We start from the raw sequence: 21343 nt of genomic DNA, 5'->3' as shown, positions 1-21343 counted from the left end.
AATCTTAATTTTTTAGAGCCTTTGAAGGCCACAAAAAAAAGCTTCTTTCTTTTTAGTATATAACATCCAACATAATCTTAAGTTTATGGAGTTTTGGTTCTTCTCCATTCATACCAAGTTTTTTTTTTTTTCTGTGAAACAGAAAATGTCTAGTTTTAGCTCTCTGCATGTTTGTTTGCAGAGGGGCTGTCTTATGGAAAACTGTATTACTATTGACATTCTTTCTTAAGAGAAGAAAGAGACAGAAAGGAAAGCGTATTTTAAACTTGAGAGAAAAGTTAATTCACAGCTAAACCTTGCCATTTTTTACCTATGAAAATATTCAATTTTCCTGAAGACTAAAGCATATATGTCATTTTCAAATATTTTAATAATAAAGTAATGAAGAAAAACTCACTCATGATGCCATTATTTAAAATCCAGCATATTTTCATTTCACTGTTTTTAATAGGTTTTCTGTGATTAGCTGTGCTTTGCATTTTTATATGATTGGAATAAAACTACCAACATTTTGTAGGTTGCCTTTTGTACAGTGAATATACAATAAATTGTATATGCTAGAGGTGTACGATTTGAAATATCTTGACAGCTAAATACATTGCCACACCATCGCCATCATCAAATAATGAACATATGCATCACTCTCCAAAACTCCTCATGCCCCTTGTTATCCTTCCTGCTGATTCTCCTACACTCTACCAACCCCAAGGAAATACCAGGTTGCTTTGTGTCACAATAGATTATCATAAATTTTCTAAAATTGTATATAAGAATTATGCACTACGTGTTCTTTTGCTCAGAAATTCTAGTGACTACGTGGTATAATCTTACTTTGACTTTCACTTTAACTTCCCTAATGGCTGAAGATATTGAGCATATACTTTTTAGACATAGATGTCCTTTGGGGTGTAGTATCTGTGCAATTCTTTATCAGTTTTGCATTGGGTTGCTTGCTTACTATTGAGTTTTGAAAGTTCTTTTTATATTCTAGATGTAAGTTCTTTTATAGAACCAAAATCATACCAAACATACTCTTGGACCACAGAGCAATAAATACAGAAGTTGAGACTAAAACAAATGCTCAAAACCATGCAGTTACATGGAAATTAAGCGACCTGCTCCTATTGTTTTTTTCAATGCATTAAAGTTATTATTTCTCTCTCTGTCACTGTTGCTCTCACACTATCTCTATCTCTCTCAAGCTGTTCCAAATAGAAATCTGCTGTAACCATACTTTTCCCACTGTACCTAATGTTTATTTTCTCTGTTTTTAAGATTTTTCTCTTTAACATTGGCCTTAAGAATTTTGATAATGAGATACCTTTGTGTATTTTTTTTAACTTTCTTGTGCTTGAGACTCATGGAGCTTCTTCAATCTATGCATTTACAGCTTTTATTGAATTTGGAAAATATTCAGTCTTTATTTATTTAAATATATCCCCTCAAACATTTCTTTTCCTTTCTGACTCCAATTTTATATATACATAACTACTTGAATTTATTCCACATTTCATATTTTTCATGTGTTTTCATATAAAAAATACTGTTCATATTTTTCAGTATTTTTCTCTCTGTATTTAATTTGGTTAGTTTCTGTGTTTTTAAGCTCAGTAATGTTTTCTTCTGTAATATCTAATCTGTCATTCATCCTAGCCAGTCATGTCAGACGTCAGTTATCATTTGTAGAAGTTGAATTTGTGTTGTTTTAAAATACAGACAGTACCTGACTTAGAATAGTCGGACTTAATATTTTTTTGACTTTACAGTGGTTTACCAGAATTAATTTCATTGTTAAGCTGAGGAGCCTCCTGACTTACAATGACTTGACATACAATTTTTTGACTTTGTGGTAAGTTTATTGGGACATAACCCTATCATAAATTGAGGAGCATCTGAGTTTACAGTGGTTCAGCTTACAATTTTTTGACTTTATTACAGGCGTATTAGGTTATTTAAATGCATTTTTGACATGATGTTTTCAACTTATTCTGAGTTTGCTGGGACATAATTCCATTGTATTTTGAGGAGCATCTGTATATTACCTCCCATGTCTCTGTGTATCAAGTGCAATCTTTGTTCTAGCTTCTTGGGCTTTGGAATATAGTCGTAAGTATCTTAATATCCTTGATTGCTAATTCTAGTATCTGTATCATTTCTGGGTCAGTGTCAGTTGATTTTTTTTAATTAACAATTGCATTTTCTTTCTATTTGAATGCACAGTAATGTCTGATTAGATGCCACACACTGTGATTCACTCTTCTTGTCGGTGTTTTGTTTTGTTTGATTTTTATATTTCTATCAATATTTGTGAGATTTCTTCTGGGATATAATCAGGTTACTTGAACACAGTTTTATCCTTTTAAACTGTATTATGTAGGCCAGTACTGCATTTAGTCTAGTATTTATTTTTTACCACCACTAAGGCAAGATATTTCTTAGTATGCTAACTATGAGCCATGAATTATACATTTCTCAAGTCTTGCTAGGAACGGATGCTGATCTTGGTGCTGCCAAGTCTGAGTATGATTCTCTCTAATCCTTTCAGATGGTTCTTTCCTCCAGCTATCAGTAGTTTCCTCACATGCATGAGCAAATCAGCACTCAACTGAATACTGAAGGGGACCATCTGCAAGCCTCCAAAGCTGACTCTGTGCTGCTTTCACCTTTATGGTGCTCTGTCCAATGAATGCCATCTGCCTTGGCTTCTGGAAACTCCCAGCTTGGTTTCCTCAACTCAAAGAAGCCTCCAGACTCTGCCTGGATTTCTCCTCCATAAGCCACAGCCCGAAAACTTTCTTCAGGAAGTAAATTGGGTAAATCACAGGGCTTATCTAATTTGCTTCCTGTCTTTCAAGGATCATTGTTTTCCATTGATCCTATATCTTGATTGTCACTGCATCATATACTTTCTTTAGCTGGTATCTTAGTTGTTTCAGACAGGAAGTAAATTCAGTCCATGTTACTCCATATTAATCAAAAGTGGGAGTCTCACTGTCATTTTTTAAACTTAATACTGTAGAATAAGCTTTTGCCTGTGTCATTAAAAATTCTCAAATATATTTTAAATGGATTTATATTTTACTGTGTAGATACAATATAATTTTTAATGTTGCTATTATAACTAATGCTTCTATTGACATTTTTTACTGTATGTTTTTTGGCATGGGATTATTTATCTAGAATATATTCCCAGAAATGAAATAACTGAGTCAAAATAATTAAACATTGTATTAGTTTGTAGAATTGTCTTAAAATACCATAAACTGGCTAGCTTAAAGGACAGAAATATATTGTCTCACAGTTCTGAAGGCAGAAGTCTAAAGGCAAGGTGTCGGCAGGTTTAGTACTTTCTGAAGACTGTGAAAGAAAATATATTCTATGTGTCCCTTCTAACTTCTGGTAGTTTGCTATCAACCATTGGCATTCTTTTGTTTATCTCTTTTTTTTTTTTACAGAAGTGTGTGTCTGTGTCCCAATTTTACCTTTTTTTAAAGACATCAGTCATAATGTATTAAGAGTCCACCCTGTTCCAGAATGACCTCATCTTAGATTAACTTATTGCAGCTCCAACCTTATTTTCAAATAAGTTCTTATTTTGAGATAGTGGGGATTAGGAATTCAACATCCGAATTTTAGAAGAGCACAACTCAACTTATAATATATTTAAATATTTTTATATATAATTCTCAATTGATCCTAGGAGGGTTATAAAAACAGATGAATTATATATTAAATATGATTTACATCGAATTTAAAGAATTTGCAAACAAGTTTAAGGAATTGAGAAAAGCAATATGCTTTTCAGTATAATAAAGTATTATATTAAGAAATCACCAGCTTGTTGATATATATATATATACTTATTCCTCCGTATATATATATAAGTGTTTTAGAAGCTCTATAGCATTTTATAACATTCTGCTGCTTTCTTTCTCTGAACTCTTTAGACTCTCTTTGGTTCTACTCTGGATTAGATATATGTTTTCCTTTTTGATGATCTATTAATCTTTCTGAGTAAAACTTTCTTGTTCCTTAATCAGTTTTCATTTTCCAAACTGCTTTAGGGGTAAGAATTTTAAAACATATGTGACTTTCCTTAAAGGAAATGAACTCTATCTGCAAGTACTGTAGACGAGCTTTCCTAAATAAAAGTCCAACTCCACCAGCAAATACTGGTTTACAAGTGTTTGTCCTAATGTCTCCAACAAACAAAGGAAGTAATATTAATTCAAATAATTGCATATTCACTGAATAATCCCATACACTTTTCTGTTGGTATATTCTGTTGGTCCAAGCATAATTTAACCTTCAATTTAGAAACTGTAGAATTTTCTGTAAGAATAGCACCAAAGACTGATTTACATAGAGATTTGTAAAAGAATGTGAATGAACGTGTTAATCCTGGCACTGCAGGTAGGAAAATAAGAGATAAGAATGACAAAATAGTGCATTTCTCAGATACAGTATTCCAGCCTCCTCAGATACGGTATTTCTTCAGCTCCCACAATAATCATCAGTGTTTTTGTGCTAATGTCATCCTATTGCTAAAGCTGAGGAAAATTATGTTGCCAAGGAAACCCAAAAATGATTTAAGTCATTTATCTCACAACTTTTAACAATTACTCTGTGCCCAGCAGTGTGCTAGGTATTAAATATAGAATGGTTCAAAGGGGAGGGGGGGCATGGATTGTCCTGAAACATAACATCTAGTCAAGTGACAAGCATTAGCAAAAAATAAATATGCTACTAATTATTACTAAAAGTAATAGTGTTCTATATGAAAACAACAGAAGCAACTTAATTCAGATTAACTCAAAAAGTGGCTTTCAGCTAATCCCTGAAGAATGAGTGGTTGTTTGCCAGAACCATGTGAAAGGAAGGCTATTGCAGGTAGAGGAAAGGAAGTGATGAAGACATTAATTCAAGGAAGAGCTTGACACATTAGAGCAACTAAATGACAATATCACTGGGATGTAATTGTCAAGAGTGCTGAGACAGGGAGGAAGACAAGGGTATGATATTATAGGACATTTTTAGGTCATGTTTACAAACTGGGATTTTATTCTAAATACAATGAGTAATATAAGAGGGTATGAAATACAGTAATAAGATGCATAATGACATTTCAGTCAACAACGGACTGTATATAGGACACTGGTCCCTTAAGATTATAATGAAGCTGGAAAATTTATATTGCCTAGTGATGTTATAGCCATCATAATGTCAAGGCACAATGGATTATCTTTTCTATATTTAGATACATAAATTGTTGCCAGTGTCTTACAATTGCCCACAGTATTCAGTACAGTAATATGCTGTACAGGTTTGCGGTCTCGGAGCATGAGGCTATACCATATAGCCTAGGCGTCAGCAGAGCTATATCATCTTGGTTTGCGTACGTGCACTCGTAAGATACACAAAAGGATAAATTCACCTAATGATGCATTTCTCAGAAGGTATCCCCACTGTCAAGCAATGTATGGCTCTACATGAAATAAGTGTGGGGCATGGAAACTTGATTGTTGTAAGAGGAATGGGTAAAAAACATAAGAGGGAGCAGGAAGTCACGATGAGAATTTAACTCCAAATAAAGTGGTAGCAGTTGTAGTTGAACAACATAGGCAGATTTCAGATATAGTTTTGAGGAAGCAGAGGCGGGACTCATTTTGAAATTTAATACAGCAAGAAAAAGAGGCAAAGGAAGATCTCAAAGATCCCATCCACTTCTCTGACTCAAGTAATTCAACTAACTCTGACTTAGTTTAATGATTACTTGCAACAGAAAGACCAGACAGAGTAAGGTCAGGTTTGGCTCAAAGACTGAGAGTTAGTTTGGGATATGTTAAGGAATTTAAGTTGCCTTTTTGAGATATCCACCAGATGTCAATGAGAAGTTTACTATAAAAAGAGTCTTGGGAGTATAAATTTAAGAGTCATTGCCTTTTTGGTTTTTTTTTTTTTTTGGAGACAAAGTCTCCCTTTGCTGCCCAGGCTGGAGTGCAATGATGTGATCTTGGCTCACTGCAACCTCCACCTCCTGGGTTCAAGTGATTCTCCCACCTCAGCCTCCTGAGTAGCTGGGACTGCAGGAGCATGCCACCATGCCTAGCTAATTTTTGTATTTTTAGTAGAGATGGGGTTTCACCATATTGGCCAGGCTGGTCTTGAACTCCTGACCTCATGTTCTGCCCACCTCCACCTCCCAAAGTGCTGGGATTATAGGTGTGAGCCACTGCACTTGGCTTAGAGTCACTGCCTTCTAAATGGTATTAAACATCAGGGAAATAGATGCAATCAACTAGTGAGAAAAACTAGAATGAAAACTGAGGATAGTCTGAAGCCAGACTACAGAATTCCAACATTTAGAAATAGCTTAGAGTAGGAAGCAACTGTTGTAGAAATGGGGAGGAGAGCAGTTTAAAGGATAGAAAACAACCCTCAGTTAGAAAGTGTGGTGTTTAGACCACACACAGAAAGGATAAGCTTGTTAAGCTAACAACTAAAAGACCCATTGCTTTTTGGCTAGACTTCTGTGATTTTAGCAAAAGGTGTTTTTTGGGAAAAGTAAGGGGTGAATCCCAACTGATGTGAGTTAAAGAGGAGGAGGTTGCCAGGTGCAGTGGCTCATGCCTGAAATCCCAGCACTTTGGGAAGCTGAGGCAGGCAGATCACCTGAAGTCATAAGTTCAAGACCAGTCTGACCAATACGGTGAAAACTGTCTCTAGCAAAAATATAAAATTAGCCAGGCGTGGTGTCATATGCCTATAATTCCAGCTACTCAAGAGGCTGAAACAGGATAATTGCTTGTACCTGGGAGGTGGAAGGTGCAGTGAGCTTTGATTGCGCCATTGTACTCCAGCCTTGGCAACAAGAGTGAAATTCCTTCTCAAAAAAAAAAAAAAAAAAAAGAGGGAGGGCAGGTAAGAAAGTAGAAACACTATAGCTGTATAGCAGGTGATGAGAATTTTGGCTACACAGGGGAAGGCAAAAAGTGAGTAGGGCTAGAAAGAGACATGAGCAAAAATTTTTTTTTGTCTTTTTAAAAAGGTATGAATTATTAGATCTAACTGGTAAGCTGTACGGGAAGATCCTATGGATGGGATAGAACAAGTACACAGGTGGAGAAGGGATGCCTAAAGAACAAAAGTCAGAGGAGTACTATTGGTATTTGAGAAGACAAGAGACCTCCACTGACTGCAAAGAAGAGCAGGCTAAGATGGTCCAGATGGAAGCAGACTTAGTCAAAAGAAGATGAGGTTAATATGGGAAAGAATGAGGGCCAACATTTTATAATTATTTTTAGCAAATTTGATGTATTCTTTCTAATTATAAAACCTTTTAAAATAAACTACATGTGTACATTTACATAAGTTTATATATGTAAATTTATATTACATTTTTATTAAAAAATATATATATAGTTAAATATACAGCCCACTGGGCAATGCAGTATCCCTTTGACATTTTGTCTTATAAAGCAATTGATAGCTTTTCTCGTGTTAAAAGACCTAAATGACAATCTTGACTTGTATTTTAAGGATAGAAGTAAATGCCAAACTTGTATAAATGTCTGAGAGTGCATTTGATGAAATATATTGCTAGAAACCATCGAAAGTTGGAGGGCTTATGGCTCTAATATAAAGCCAGCTTTACTGTCTGCAGAAATCCGGTAATACATGCAGTAAAGCATAACAGCCCAATAAAGAATGCTGTTTTTGATTGTTTTCTTCTCCATAGTCTCGGATTTGCCCAGGATTTTAGTTTAGTCTCCTTTGTTTTGTAAAATACATCGGCAAGGAGCTGTTACATAATATTTGCTTATTTTAACAAACCTGAAAAAAAGTGTTTTCTTCCTACATGGTCAACTTTAATGATTTATTACCTTCCTCTCACCCTTGAATTCTAACTTAAAAACTCTATAATCCGGTTTTAGTTCCACTGAGAACCAAATGAGTCATTATTAGGTGTTGTGATCAGAGATCTCTCTTTCTCTTTCTCTCTTTTTTTCCTTCCCTTTCTTTTTCCTATGATTTTCTTTTTTTCTTCATTTCTCTTTTGACCTGCCTACCAACCTACCTGAAGATTTGAAGATGAAAATAAGTGAGCCATAAATATTTTTCCAAGGCCACTTTTAGTTCTCTGACTCAACTTCATCTTAAAATAATCAATATTCTCATCAATAAGTTTGGAGCCAGGAAAAAGAGAAAATTTGACAGCACGTGTGTATACAATCCAATTAGCCAAGGCAGCCCCTTACCTTCCACTGGGGTTTAGTGGCTGGCATTTGTTCAGAATGCCCACAAACTAGCCTTATTTTAGAGCTGTACTTGGAAAGCTGCCCAGAATAGAAATCCTAATTATAGGTCTAATGGCAGTGGCAGTATCAGGAAATGCCAAGACAGTTTTCAGAACAGGAGACTAATGAGGCTTATTCTATCTTTACTTATTTGGAACTTTTGGAAAAACTTAATAAGTAACCTTTGAGTTGCAGAAAAGAAAACTAGTACTTCTTCTAAACAATATAATTGAAATTTAATCAGTACCAAATGGAATTTCATAAAGCCACCTGATCTCTTCTATTTTAAATAGATTTATTAAACTATATCATTCTATGCAAATGGTAGTTATGGTCTTAAATTGTGTTACCAGTATGCTTAAGCATCTTTGTAAGTGGTCATGATACAATCAATCTCCTTTCCTTTGCTACTCCAGAAACTCACAATTCGGATATTTACCTTCTCATATTTAGCCAAGTATTGCATGTGACAACTTATGTTGACTTTTTCTTGCCTTGACTTTAATGAGAATTTTCTTCCTTGAAAGTAATGGCCCATTTTGCAGAATCTCATCAGAAAAGTTAAAGCCAAACCAAATTAGAATAGCCAAAACATTTCTAAAGCAGTGCAGAACAAATTATCATAATGCTTTTCTCAGCTTTAATAAGAAATGTACCTTCACTGAAGTAATTCTTGTCAATGGACAGCTTGGCATTAGGATTAAGTATTGGGATAAATCAAACTTTTGAGGAAATCCCAGCATCAGGAAGGAAAGGATTCTTAACTTTTAAAAATGAGAAACATTCGGAAAGCAGTTCTGAATGCCATTCTCGCTCAGGGAACCATAATGATGTAGGATCATTGTGAACATCTCCTAAAATGCATTATTTTCTTTTGCCCCATCTCTGAATATCTCCTTGCTTTTCTGGTTTTTTTTTCAATAGTTCCCTTGTTCTCAATGACAGCCTGCCTACTTTCTCATTTTTGTTTATCACGGTCCCTAAAATGAAGGATATAATTTGGAAGGCCGTCGTGGTAGGTTTCAGGATTTTGCAATTTGACGACGGCACATTGCTGAATGGTATGTGTGATACAATACCCGCGTTTCCCACCGGTAGCAACTCATGTCTTAATTTCAGGAAAAGAAGAAAAAGAAAAGACCAAAAGAGACATAAAACCTTCGAAAATAGTTCCACGTATATGTGAAAACTTAGCTGCATTAAGCATTTTACCAAACATTTTCACGTACTTTATCTCAAATGTCATCTTTTTGGCAATATGAGATTTTTACCAATAGAGATAAATCGTGCTAAAGAGATGTCTGAGCAAGGGAGAAAATAATTTGTATAGTACAGTAATTATCTATAATTTAATATAATAAATTGCCTATACACACACACACACACACACACACACACACACACATATACACACACAAAGGACCTATATGGTGTGTGTACATATGTACTTAAAATAACCTAAACAGTTAACATTATAATTTCCCACAAATAAATTACTTATTTTTCTTAAGTTAAACACAAAGAACACTTTCTTTCTACCTTTAAGCAGAAACTATTTTACATGCAACTTCCCAGGAGAGTCTTAGAAATGACAAGCCAAATCTAAGCCCACAGCATATGATCTGACTGTCAACAATCTGACTTTTGACCATTCATGTCATATTGTAAATGAAATGACTGCTTGACTAACTCTCTGAGATGGCAACCAGCTGTGCAATGGTTGGTTACTCATTGCATTTTAATTAGTATTTGCTCTCCATAAGAGAGGATTAAAATTGTTACAAATGTTTGCTAAGAAACTAAAACATTTTATTCTTGGAAGCATTTTTGACACCGTGTGTTGACATCAGAGAAAAAAAAAAGCAAAAGTCTCTATGACAATGTCCTTGGGCTGTAATCTATCAAACTTCAATTAACAATTTTAACTTGGTCTGTATTAGCGCTAAGAAAGATATTCTGAATTTAAGTTACAAGATTGTCGTCTTCATTTCCAACATGTTTTTGATGACTACATTGTAAACCTTTCTGATGCACATTGTAACAGAAAACAGTCAAGTTGCTTAAGACCATTTCACTGAGGAAGTAAAATACATTTTTGTGCAAAGGGAGGAATTAAATTGAAATTTTGAAAATCTGAGATATATATTAAAAGGCAATGATAAATTACACTATAGTTGTTTTCATCTTTCAGAAATGAGGAGCAGCCAAGATCTATTTTTACTTCATTTATCAGGACTATCACACAGCAACTTGATAGTTCTAAACAATTAGCCACTTGATCTTTTTGAAAGATCTTTTGCCTCTCTTATCTTTCAACATTTAAAATGATTTAAGAATACTTTTTTTTAAAGAAAATTGAGAGTAAAAGAAACTGAATTAAAGTTCAAGAAATATGAGTATAGCTACCAGCCTCTTACTTTGCTCAGGATCATATGGGAAAGTCTATTTGCATTGAGATTTGATTCTTCCATGAAAAGCCAGATACACACTGTCTTAGTTTGAAAACATAATTCAGGTTCTTAGGCCTGGAATGAATAAAGGCCTTTCCTGTGTGGAAATAGCATCAAATTTAAAATTTCCATGTATTATGGCTATGTTTTTGTTTAGTTTGATTTTTCATATGGAAGTGCTTTTAAACTTACCTTACTATTGGGCTTCTTTACAAACCTCAATTTGAAATGGTCCTAAAGTTTTCCTCCTATTTTTTATGTTATCTAGGTGACTAAAATGAATGTGTACACATGAATGGCTTAAGGCTGTATTAGCTGGAATAAAAACTGGCACTTTGCTTATTCTTGTTTTGCTTTATTGAATCACAGAAAGTTTGGGCCCAAGGGATATAAATAATAGTCCACTTTTTTAATATTGCAAATGATCAAAGACATTTAGAAGGTTTGATTGGGTTACCCAAGGAGATGCAGGAAGATGGTGAGCACCTAACACATAATTGACAAAATATTCTCACGGGTTTCCACTATTCTACAGCGTAATTCTCCTAGACTTTTTTTGCTATTAGAAGTCACTCTTGGCTCCAACATTATCCAATCAAATTATTTTACTGAAGCTTTCAAATTCTGTGAAAGTTCTGATACATGAATATTTTGATACATCTTTTTACAAAGTTTAGTTTCACAATAAGATAACCGCACCTGAAGTCAGTCTAAAGGCAGATGAAACAATATCTCTCATTATAATTCTTGGGATGTTTCCTCATAAAGCTACTGGTTCAGATAAGAGTCTATAAATGACTAAAAACAAGGTCACAACTTTGAAGAGTAAGACATTTACTTACCTTACAGTCAGCTCTTGTCACAAAAAAATAAACCCTAAACCTACAGATATACAAAGGGCAGACTTTGATCAAAGGCAAATTTTATATTGCCATTGATGAGTTAGAGGTTCAATTAAATAGATTTTAGTAAACTGGTACAGCACTATGCATTATCATGCAACAGTCATGACCAAGTTCCAGCAAAATATAGCATATATAAAGAAACGCAAGACAATGAAATATGTCACTTTTTCTGGGTGAAATTTTAAAATGGAATCGTCATCTAAGCTTGTACTTATTGATAATTGATTATGTTTAATGACTTTCACATGCAATAAGAGTCTATCTTCCTATTTGTTTATAAAAAGTTACATTCACGCAAACAGTGCAATTATACCATTCATCTCTCAGGAAGAGATTTGGTCATTTAATTTCCATTTAATACTTTACACTTTAGATTATGACTAAAAATACTTATATCTGTTTGTTAAATAAGCATAAATAAGATATTCTCTGTTTTACTTCTGACTTACATTTGAAAATATAATTGTTGTCTCTTTTTCAAGGATGAGTGATCAAATAATTCATACAAATTACTGTGTTTCCTCCCATTTTTATGTTCACCATTAAAATCATTAAAATTTCAATAATTAATAATGATTTATTTCTGCTTGATACATAAGGTAATGACATGTAACTGGAGTTCCATTATGGCATTCATATAAATTTTTTAAATCTCTTTTAAATGGCTCATGTTAATTTAAACCTTAAGCTAATTTTATACCATTTAATATTTATTAATTAGTTTTAATATAACACCCAACATACTTCCAAAAATTATAAAACACACCTCACAATAGAAAATATATATGAAAAAAAGACTATTAAAATATTTTTAAAGTACACAATATAAGGGGAAGAAGTAAAATACTAAGTCCAAAGTCAGAAACAGTAAATGCCCAAAAAGCTATTATAATTGAGTACAGTCACACGCCACATAGTAACACTTAGGTCAATGGCAAACACATATGACAGTGGTCCCATTAGATTACAATGGGGATAAAACATTCCAATTGCCTAGCAACACTGTAGCCGTGAAAATGTCATAGCACAACACGTGACTCACCTGTTTGTCATGATGCTGCTGTTTCACCCAACAATACAAACAAAATGCGGCACTGTCAGCTGTACAAAAGTGTATCATATAAAATACACATGAAGTAGGCCCTCCATATCTGTGAGTTCTGCATCCATAGATTCAACCAACAGTGGATCAAAAATATTTTTTAAAAATTGCATCTGTACTGAACATGTATAGATTGGTTTCTTGTCATTCTTCCTTAAACAATACAGTTATAACAACTATTTACATAGTACTTGATATTACTGTCTATATTAGTCCACTCTTCCATTGCTGTAAGCACCTGAGACTGAGTAATTTGTAAAGAAGAGGGGTTAAATGGACTCACAGTTCTGCAGGCTGTACAGGAAGCATAATGCTAGCATCTGCCCAGCTTCTGGGGAGGCCTCAGGAAACTTGCAATCATAGTTGAAGGCGAAGTGGGAGCAGGCACGTCACCTGGTAAAAGCAGAAGGGAGAGAGAGACAGGGGAAGTGGCAAAACTTTTCAATAAGCAGATCTCATGGAAACTCATTCACTATCATGAGGATAGTCCCAACAAGATGGTATTAAACCATTAATGAGAAATCCACCCCCGTAATCCAATCACCTCCCACCAGGTCTAGAATCAAATCTCCCATAGATAATAAAGAATAGTAATAGTTGATAATGATTATAAATGACTATATTACTGGTTGACATACTTACTATGCTTTCGTTGTTCTTCTAGAATGTATCCCTTCTAGTTATAAAATTTTAAAAAATGAACTGTCAGACAGCTTCAGGCAGGTCCTTCAGGAGGTATTGCAGAATAAGGCATTGTTATCATAGGAGGTGACAGCTCCATGTGTGTTATTGCCCATGAAGCCCTTCCAGTGGGGCACCATGTGGAGCTAGAAGACAGTGACATTGATGACCTTGACCCTGTGTAGGCCTAGACTAATGTGTTTAAGGTTTTACCAAATAAAGGTTTTACCAAATAACTTTAAAAAGTTATAAATAAAATTAAAAACACAGAAAAAGCCTCACAAAACAAGAATATAAAGAAAAGTCTGGATGCAGTGGCCTATATCTGTAATACCAACACTTTAAGAGGCCAAGGCAGGCAGATTACCTGAGGTTGGGAGTTCGAGATCAGCCTGACCAAGATAGAGAAACTCTGTCTCTACTAAAAATACAAAAAAATTAGCCAGGCATGGTGGTACATGCCTGTAATCCCAGCTACTGGGGAGGCTGAGGTAGGAGAATCACTCGAACCTGGCAGGCAGAGGTTGCAGTGAGCCGAGATAGTGCCATTGCACTCCAGCCTGAGCAACAAGAACAAAACTCCGTCTCAAAAAAGAAAAAAAAAGAATATAAAGAAAATATTTTTGTATAGTTACACAATGTGTTTTTGTTAAGCTAACTGTTGTTATAAAATAGTCAAAAAGTTAAAAACTTTAAAGTTTATAAAGTAAAAACATTACAGTAAGTTAAGACTAATTTATTATTGAAGAAAGAAAAAATATTTTGTATGCATTTAGTGTTGCCAATGTGTATAGTATTTACAAAGTCTACAGTAAAGTACAGCAATGTCCTAGGCTTTTACATTGACTCACCACTCACTCGGACCCATCCAGAGCAACTTCCAATCCTGCAAGCTCCCTTCACAGTAAGTGCCCTATATAAATGTATACTTTCATTTACATTTCATATTGTATTTTTACCGTATCTTGTTTATGTCTAGATACACACATACCATTGTGTTACAACTGCCCACAATATTCAGAACAGTGGCGGGCTACACAGGCTTGCAGCCTAGGATGGCAGGCTGTACATGTAGGGTGGGTGTGTAGTAGGCCTTACTGTCTAGTTTTCTGTAAGTAAAATCTATGACGTTCATCTACAACAAAATCGCCTAATGACATTTATCAGAACGTTTCCCTATCATTAAATGACTCATGACTGCTCTAAGTTTAAATTTTACTTTTACTAAAGGCAAGGTGAAAGACTATTTAAAGCAATTCCATAGTGAGACTTCTCCCACCAGCATTTTCAAAAATCTACATGTATGGACACTCCCTTAAGCAACTATAGGCATGAAGCAATCAGCGGAGGCACATTAGTTGAGACAAAGTGCAGACTGGAAACATCTAGGGCCAAGTTTTTCCATCCAAATGGGGTCTGGGGGGCTTCATGGGGGTTTGGGGATTCTAAGCATGGCTTGGGAATGAGCTACAATGAAAAAAGCAGCATGATTATGGAGATAGGGAACTCCTATGATACACTACCTGCAAGCTGGAAAACCAGGAAGGGTGATGGTGTAATTCAGTCTGAGTCTAAAGTCTGAGAAGCCAAAGGCATAACTCCCAGTCTGAATGGAAAAGGCCATAGAACCAGAGGGACTGACATTCAAAGTCAGGAGATATGTGTTCCAGCTCAAAGAAAGAATTTGCCCTTCTTCGACCTTTTTGTTCTATTTGGGCCCAAGAGATCAGATAATGTTCACCCTTAGTGGAGAGGGAAGATCTTTATTAATCTACTGATGCAAACGCTAATCACTTCCGGAAAAACCCTTACTAACATAACTAGAAATAATATTTTACCAGCTATCCCGATACCCTTTAGCCCAGTCATGTTGACACATGAAATTAACCATCACACATACTCTCTCAGAATCCTGTACACTGAACATAGGCAGGACTGTTATTCCTGCCTTCTTTAGTGATTCCTTCTCATCCTTCCAGATACCATTTAAGCCCTCCTCTTCCAACAGGTTTACCTTCCTATCTCAGGTGGAGTTGATGACTAGGAACTAAGATGTATACCTTCATATTAGCATTTTCTATACTGTGCTTTAATTGTTGATTTATGTCTCTATTTTCTCCATCAGATGTTGTACCTATAATTCTTCTGTGCCTAACATATTATAGACAATAGATATTTGTCAGATTTAGGTTGAATAAATAAAGGATACTTTGGCTACATCTTGAAGAATGAATAAGATGAGAATCATGAAGGAATGATAAAGGCAGCAACACGTCTAAAAGTCTGAAAGCGTAAAATTGCATGAGATATACAGAAGAGTAAAGACTTCCATATGGAAACTCTTAATGCTCACTTCATCACACATCTACTAAATTCAGAACCATATGGTTATGGGATTTGCTCAGAAGTGGCAGACAAAAAAGTGGGAAAGCTGAGGACTGTAACAGACACTGTTGGTTGCTTGTCTAGTAGCCATTCCTTTCTTCCTCCTTCTAACAAAACCTGCATTTAAAAATGTACTTCAGGGACTGCTTATCCTCAGGTTCAGGAGGGAAGAAGTGGGCATCCTGCCATTCTAAGGCCACCAAGGTGGATACATTCGCCTTGTTGATAATGGTGTAGACCAGTGAGTATCTGATGCAACACACCCTTTCAAGTAGGTAAAAGTCCACTCATGCAATTACGACTGGCAGGTACTTCATTCATTTGTATTGATTATTCACTATACACTAATGGGAATAATCTCAGGCTATTACTGCTACTACCTAAAAATTGTCGTCTACTGAGCATGCTCTCTTCCAAGCACTACAGCAGGTGTTTTACACACCTCATGTATAAAGGAGCCTTATCAGCAAGGTCTTTGCTGAAGTGAGATCAGGACTGAAAACTTCTGGACAACCTATCAATGTTTACCAACCAAACCATTTTGTTCAATAAAATCCAGCACATCTTGACCTCAGTTACTATAAAGGGAAAATACCTCTTTTTCACATATGGTGAATTAGAAATCAAAGTAAGAGACAGAGAGGAGAGAAATGAGAAATTTTATTAGACAGCTTCCTTCTCCATCTCAACCCTGTTTGCAAGGGAGAACATTCTGTATGACCTGGTATTCTCTAAATAAATGTGGCATTGATTTTATGAGCCCACCATGGCAAAGGCTTGGCTGCTCCAAGACCTCTATTTCAGTTACATGTTACTGCTTACTGGTAAGCCATCAGGCAGAGGTGAGCCTAAGATGAGGATTAGAGATTACAGAGTCTCAAGATGAGGACTGCAGCAGATTCTCTTTCTGATGGGAATCAGCTCTCTTAGATTGTTCTCCCTCCAGTTCCTGCCCACAGCAGTGCCAGCTTGTCACAGATTCCTCTCCTTAAAAGCAGAAAGAGGAAAAGGGGAAGTGAGCTCATGTGAAGAGACCACATAAGACAGGAGGCCTTGTTTTATAAGGATCTGTCTCCTGATTAATCCACTTCCCTTGAGAAGTGGTATCCTCGAGAGAATACCAAAGTTTCTTCCTTGCCTAAATGTATAGGTATGAGTGCGTGCACTGACAGAAGTAGTATATGACAGATTTCTTTGTATTTAAATTTGAATGATACTGAAAATACCAAAAATTTGAAAATTACCCATCAGTTCATCACTTTAAATACCACACATGTGTACTTCAATACACATAGACCCACATACATGAAATAGGAAGCAAGCATCTACCTTAGCTCCCATTATGTTTTAAAATGACCATATTAGAAGTTTGGTGAGTTGCCACAGGGGTATGTTGGGGGGTAGGGGGCCAGGGGGGGACAGCGGGGGTGGAGAGGATGGGGAAGGATAACACTGGGAGAAATGGCTGATGTAGGTGACCAGAGGATGGAGACAGCTAACCACAATGGCATGTGTGTACCTGCGTAACAATCCTGCAAGATCTGCACGTGTACCCCAGAACTTAAAGTATGATTAAAACAAAAAAAAGAAGATTGGAGTGTTGCAAGTTTTTCTATGCTAATGAATGCATTTGCATATATGCCTATAGATGCATGTGCCATTTTTACACAAATATAACCATGTGAAACACTTTGGTCTACAGGGATTTTTTTTCCACATTAAAATGTATCACCAACATTTTTCTGGTCAGCATATGCCCCTAATTTTCTTGTGGCTGTGGTGTATTCTCTTTCATGAATGTGGCATGATTGATTTAAGCCATGCTTGCTATGCCATCCTACTCCTTACAATATGTTTCAGTCTTTGGTAACATCTAATTGGTAATCATCACATCTTTTCCAAAATGTTTTGGCTATGTTGTCTTTATTTTTCCACATGAAGCTTAGAATAAGTTTTGAAAGGTTAAAGGAAAACAAACACCTCATTTAAATTCATATTATAGAAAATGTAGACATTAACATGAGATGAATTATCCAGTCAAAAAAAATTTTTTTACATCCAGGACATGGCAAGCTTTTGCATTCTTTAACGCTCAGCTTGTTTGATTGGCTTTATGTTCCCAAATAATGTTTTGTAATTTTTATCTTAAATGTCAGACATGTGTAAGATAAATGGGTGCTAAGATGCGTCCACAGAAATTTTGCAATTTAGCCCATCACATAATTTATAGATAAAAGATCAAATTAGCAAACTTTGTGTTCCTATTCTCAAATAATTTCATTTATTAATATTTTAATATTTTATTCAATAATGGAGACAATCCAAGTTTCTAGGATGTGCCTTTTCCCCTGGGAGGCTCAATAAAGCTACTAAAGTTGTGAATGAAATGTGTGACCTACAGTATGTATAGTTTTATTTCCCTAAATGGTTTCCCTGCAACAAAGTTTGACTGTCAGAGTTAGAAGTCCTAAACATTTCTTTTAAAGTTAGTCCTTTTAATGAAGTATTGATGAGGGGTCAACTAAGGCACTGATTAAAATTGTTCCTTTAGTTAAAAAAAAATTATCTGTGTTGTCTATTGTTGTTCACTGATTCAGAAGAAAAAGTTGGCCATTCATAACACTTTGTGGCAGGATGTTTTTTGTCATTGGGTCTTTTTCTGGTCTCTAGATTGCTGCTATGAGAATTTTCTCTGAAACAATCTTGTCTTGAGCTAAAAGAAAGAACTGTAAGTCCTAGATTAAATTTTATCTCCTTGTAAACCCGAGAAAATCCAGATAATCCAGGTAATTATACCAGATAATTACCTTAAATAATCAAATAATCTAGAAAACTATTCCAGATAATGTTAATACAGTATTTTGTCTTCATGTGAAATGTACTTTTCCAACACTCCTACTAAAATATTGTTATTCAACCAACTTTATACTTAATGGAGAAAGAGCTGAAAGCATTCTCTCTAAAAACTGGAGCAAGAATGCTTACTTTCAACCCTTTTATTCAACATGGTACTAGAAGTTCTTGCCAGAGCAATTAGAAAAGAGAGAAAATAAAAGTACCCAAATTGGAAAAGAAAAAGTCAATTTATTTCAGTTTGCTGATGACATGACCTTACATCTACAAAAACCTAAAGACTCTACTAAAAAACTCTTAGATTTGATCAATGATTTCAGTAAAGTTTAAGAATCCAAAATTAATATACAGAAATCAGTAGTATTTCTAGACACCAATAAAAATCTAGCTAAGAACCAAATCAAGAAGGCAATCCTTTTTACAACAGCTACCAAAAAAATTAAACCCTAGGAATATTTAACCAAAGAGCTAAAAGATCTCTACAAGGAGATCTATAAATTACTGATGAAAGAAATCAAAGATGACACAAACATCTCATGCTCATGGGCTGAAAGAATCAACATCGTTAAAATGATCATACTGTCCAAAAGCAATTTACAGATTCAATGTAACCCTTATCAAATTGCCAATGTCATTTTTCTACAGAATTTTTTAAAAATCCTAAAATTCATGTGGAACCAAAAAAGAATCTGAACAGTCAAAGCAATTCTAAGCAAAAAAAGAGAAAAAGTTAGAGGCATCACATTAACTGACTTCAAATTACTCAAATTATATCACCAGGCTATAATAACCAAAATAGCATGGTATTGTTCTAAAAATTGACACAGAATCCAGATATAAAGCCACACACACATAACAAACTGATCTCTGACAAAATTAGTTAACAAAAATATACACTGGAGAAATGACACTTTATTCAATTAGGGCTGGGAAAATTAGATAACCATACGCAGAATAATGAGCCTGGACCCATACTTCTGACCATATACAAAAATGAACTCAAGATGAATTAAAGATCTAAATGTAAGATACAAAACTCTGAAAATTCCAGAATAAAACTTAGCAAAAACTCTTCTGAACTGGTTTAGGGGAAGAATTTATCACCAAGTCCTCAAAAGTAAGTAGTACTAAAACAAAAATAGACAAATATTACTTAAACTAAAAAGTTTCTGCACAGCAAAAGAAACAATCAACAGGGTAAAACAGACAACCTACAGAATGGGAAAAAGTATTTGTAAACTATGCATGCCATAAAGAGCCAATATCCAGAATCTATAAGTAGCTAAAATATCTAAACAAGAAAAAAGCAAACACCCCATTAAAAGTGGGCAAGGCTATTATTAAAAAAGACAAAAAAAAAAAATAACAGATGCTGGTGTGGTTGTGAAGAAAAAGGAAGCTTATACACTGTTGGTTGAATATAATGTTTACTATTCAGATGACAGGTACACTACCAGCTCAGCCTTCGCCACTATGCAATACATGCATATAAGAAACCTGCACTTGTACCCTCTCAATAAACTTTAAAAACAAAATTGTGTGTTATGGAACAGCTAGAACCATGCCACTGCTCATGCTTCTTGTCAACTTTAAATACAAGAAACAAAGTTGTGGAAAATATTTGCCTTATATGAAATTTTCAGGGTGTACACCATATGCAGACACTAAGAATGTGATCAAGTAATCTTACCATTTAAATGTTCTATCTGTCACACCTTGGCAGGAAGACAGAAACCACTCTGCTTGTTTTAGCAGGAAGGGATTTAAGAAAGAGAATTGGAAACTTAAAAAGCTGTTAATAGGACCAGAAGAAGAAAGGTCAGAGAATGCCACTGCTGACCTTTTAGAAAATCAGAAAGCATGGGAATTAAGGAAGATGTCCTTGAAGCTCCCAGTTGTCTACAGCAGTGAAGCAGGTTATTTGCAGGAGCTGACCCAGAAGATACAGCTTCAATTCTATCATTCAATTATATTCTATCATTCAATTCTATCATTCAAATCTCTCATCACAGATCCCTTTGTTGGAATTAAATTTAAATCCTGCATCAAGGGAGTGTGGGAAATGTAGTTTTGAGCTTCACCATGAGCTATAGAGAGGATTTTAAAGGGCAGGGAATGTGCTCAATATCAGGAGAAGTAGCTCATCCAAAAATTCATTAGCGTGATTCCTAAGATTGCAGTTTTTCATTGGAGAATACACATATTTATTTCTAATTTGGTCAACACTTAATTTTCAGCTTGGTCAAATCTCATCTGGATGTCCCAGTTCCCTAATTACACAACCCTGTGAGTAGGGCCTCATCTAACATCCTCCGTTGGCATTTTTCTCTTGGAAAATGGTGTTAGCTGAGCTTGGTGGCTCACATCTGTAATCTCAACACTTTGGGAGGCTGAGGCAGGCAGATCCCTTGAGGGGAGGGGAGGGGAGTGAGAGGAGAGGAGGAAGAAAATGGTGTTAAAACGCCTCTTATAACTGACCGGGCAGAACTGACTTATACCCTGTTTACTTTCATTTTCTTTCACTGCGAAAGTGAAAAAAATTAGTTATAAAACTTGACTAGTACTTTTCCTAGCAATAAACCAAATTAATACAGCTTCATTTCTCATGGGTCACATTTTTATACAAGAAGATTAACATGTTTCCAGTCTGTCTGGGTGGTTTTGGATGGC

At 35.2% G+C, this 21343-nt stretch overlaps 1 long non-coding RNA gene across 4 annotated transcripts in view; it reads right to left on the bottom strand.

Annotated features, from left to right (window-relative positions):
* Positions 1 to 21343, bottom strand: part of LOC128931402 (uncharacterized) — a 537214-nt gene that overhangs the window by 283418 nt on the left and 232453 nt on the right. For all 4 annotated transcript variants that reach the window (XR_008479765.2, XR_008479755.2, XR_008479757.2 and 1 more), the window contains exon 2: positions 13038 to 13147. This is a non-coding gene — a long non-coding RNA (uncharacterized LOC128931402). The remainder of the gene's footprint in view (positions 1 to 13037; positions 13148 to 21343) is intronic.

This window comes from Callithrix jacchus, chromosome 1 (genome assembly GCF_049354715.1).
Source record: "Callithrix jacchus isolate 240 chromosome 1, calJac240_pri, whole genome shotgun sequence".
Classification (NCBI taxonomy): domain Eukaryota; kingdom Metazoa; phylum Chordata; class Mammalia; order Primates; family Cebidae; genus Callithrix; species Callithrix jacchus.
Note: the sequence above shows the minus strand (reverse complement) of the source record. Positions and strands in the feature narration are given on the sequence as shown.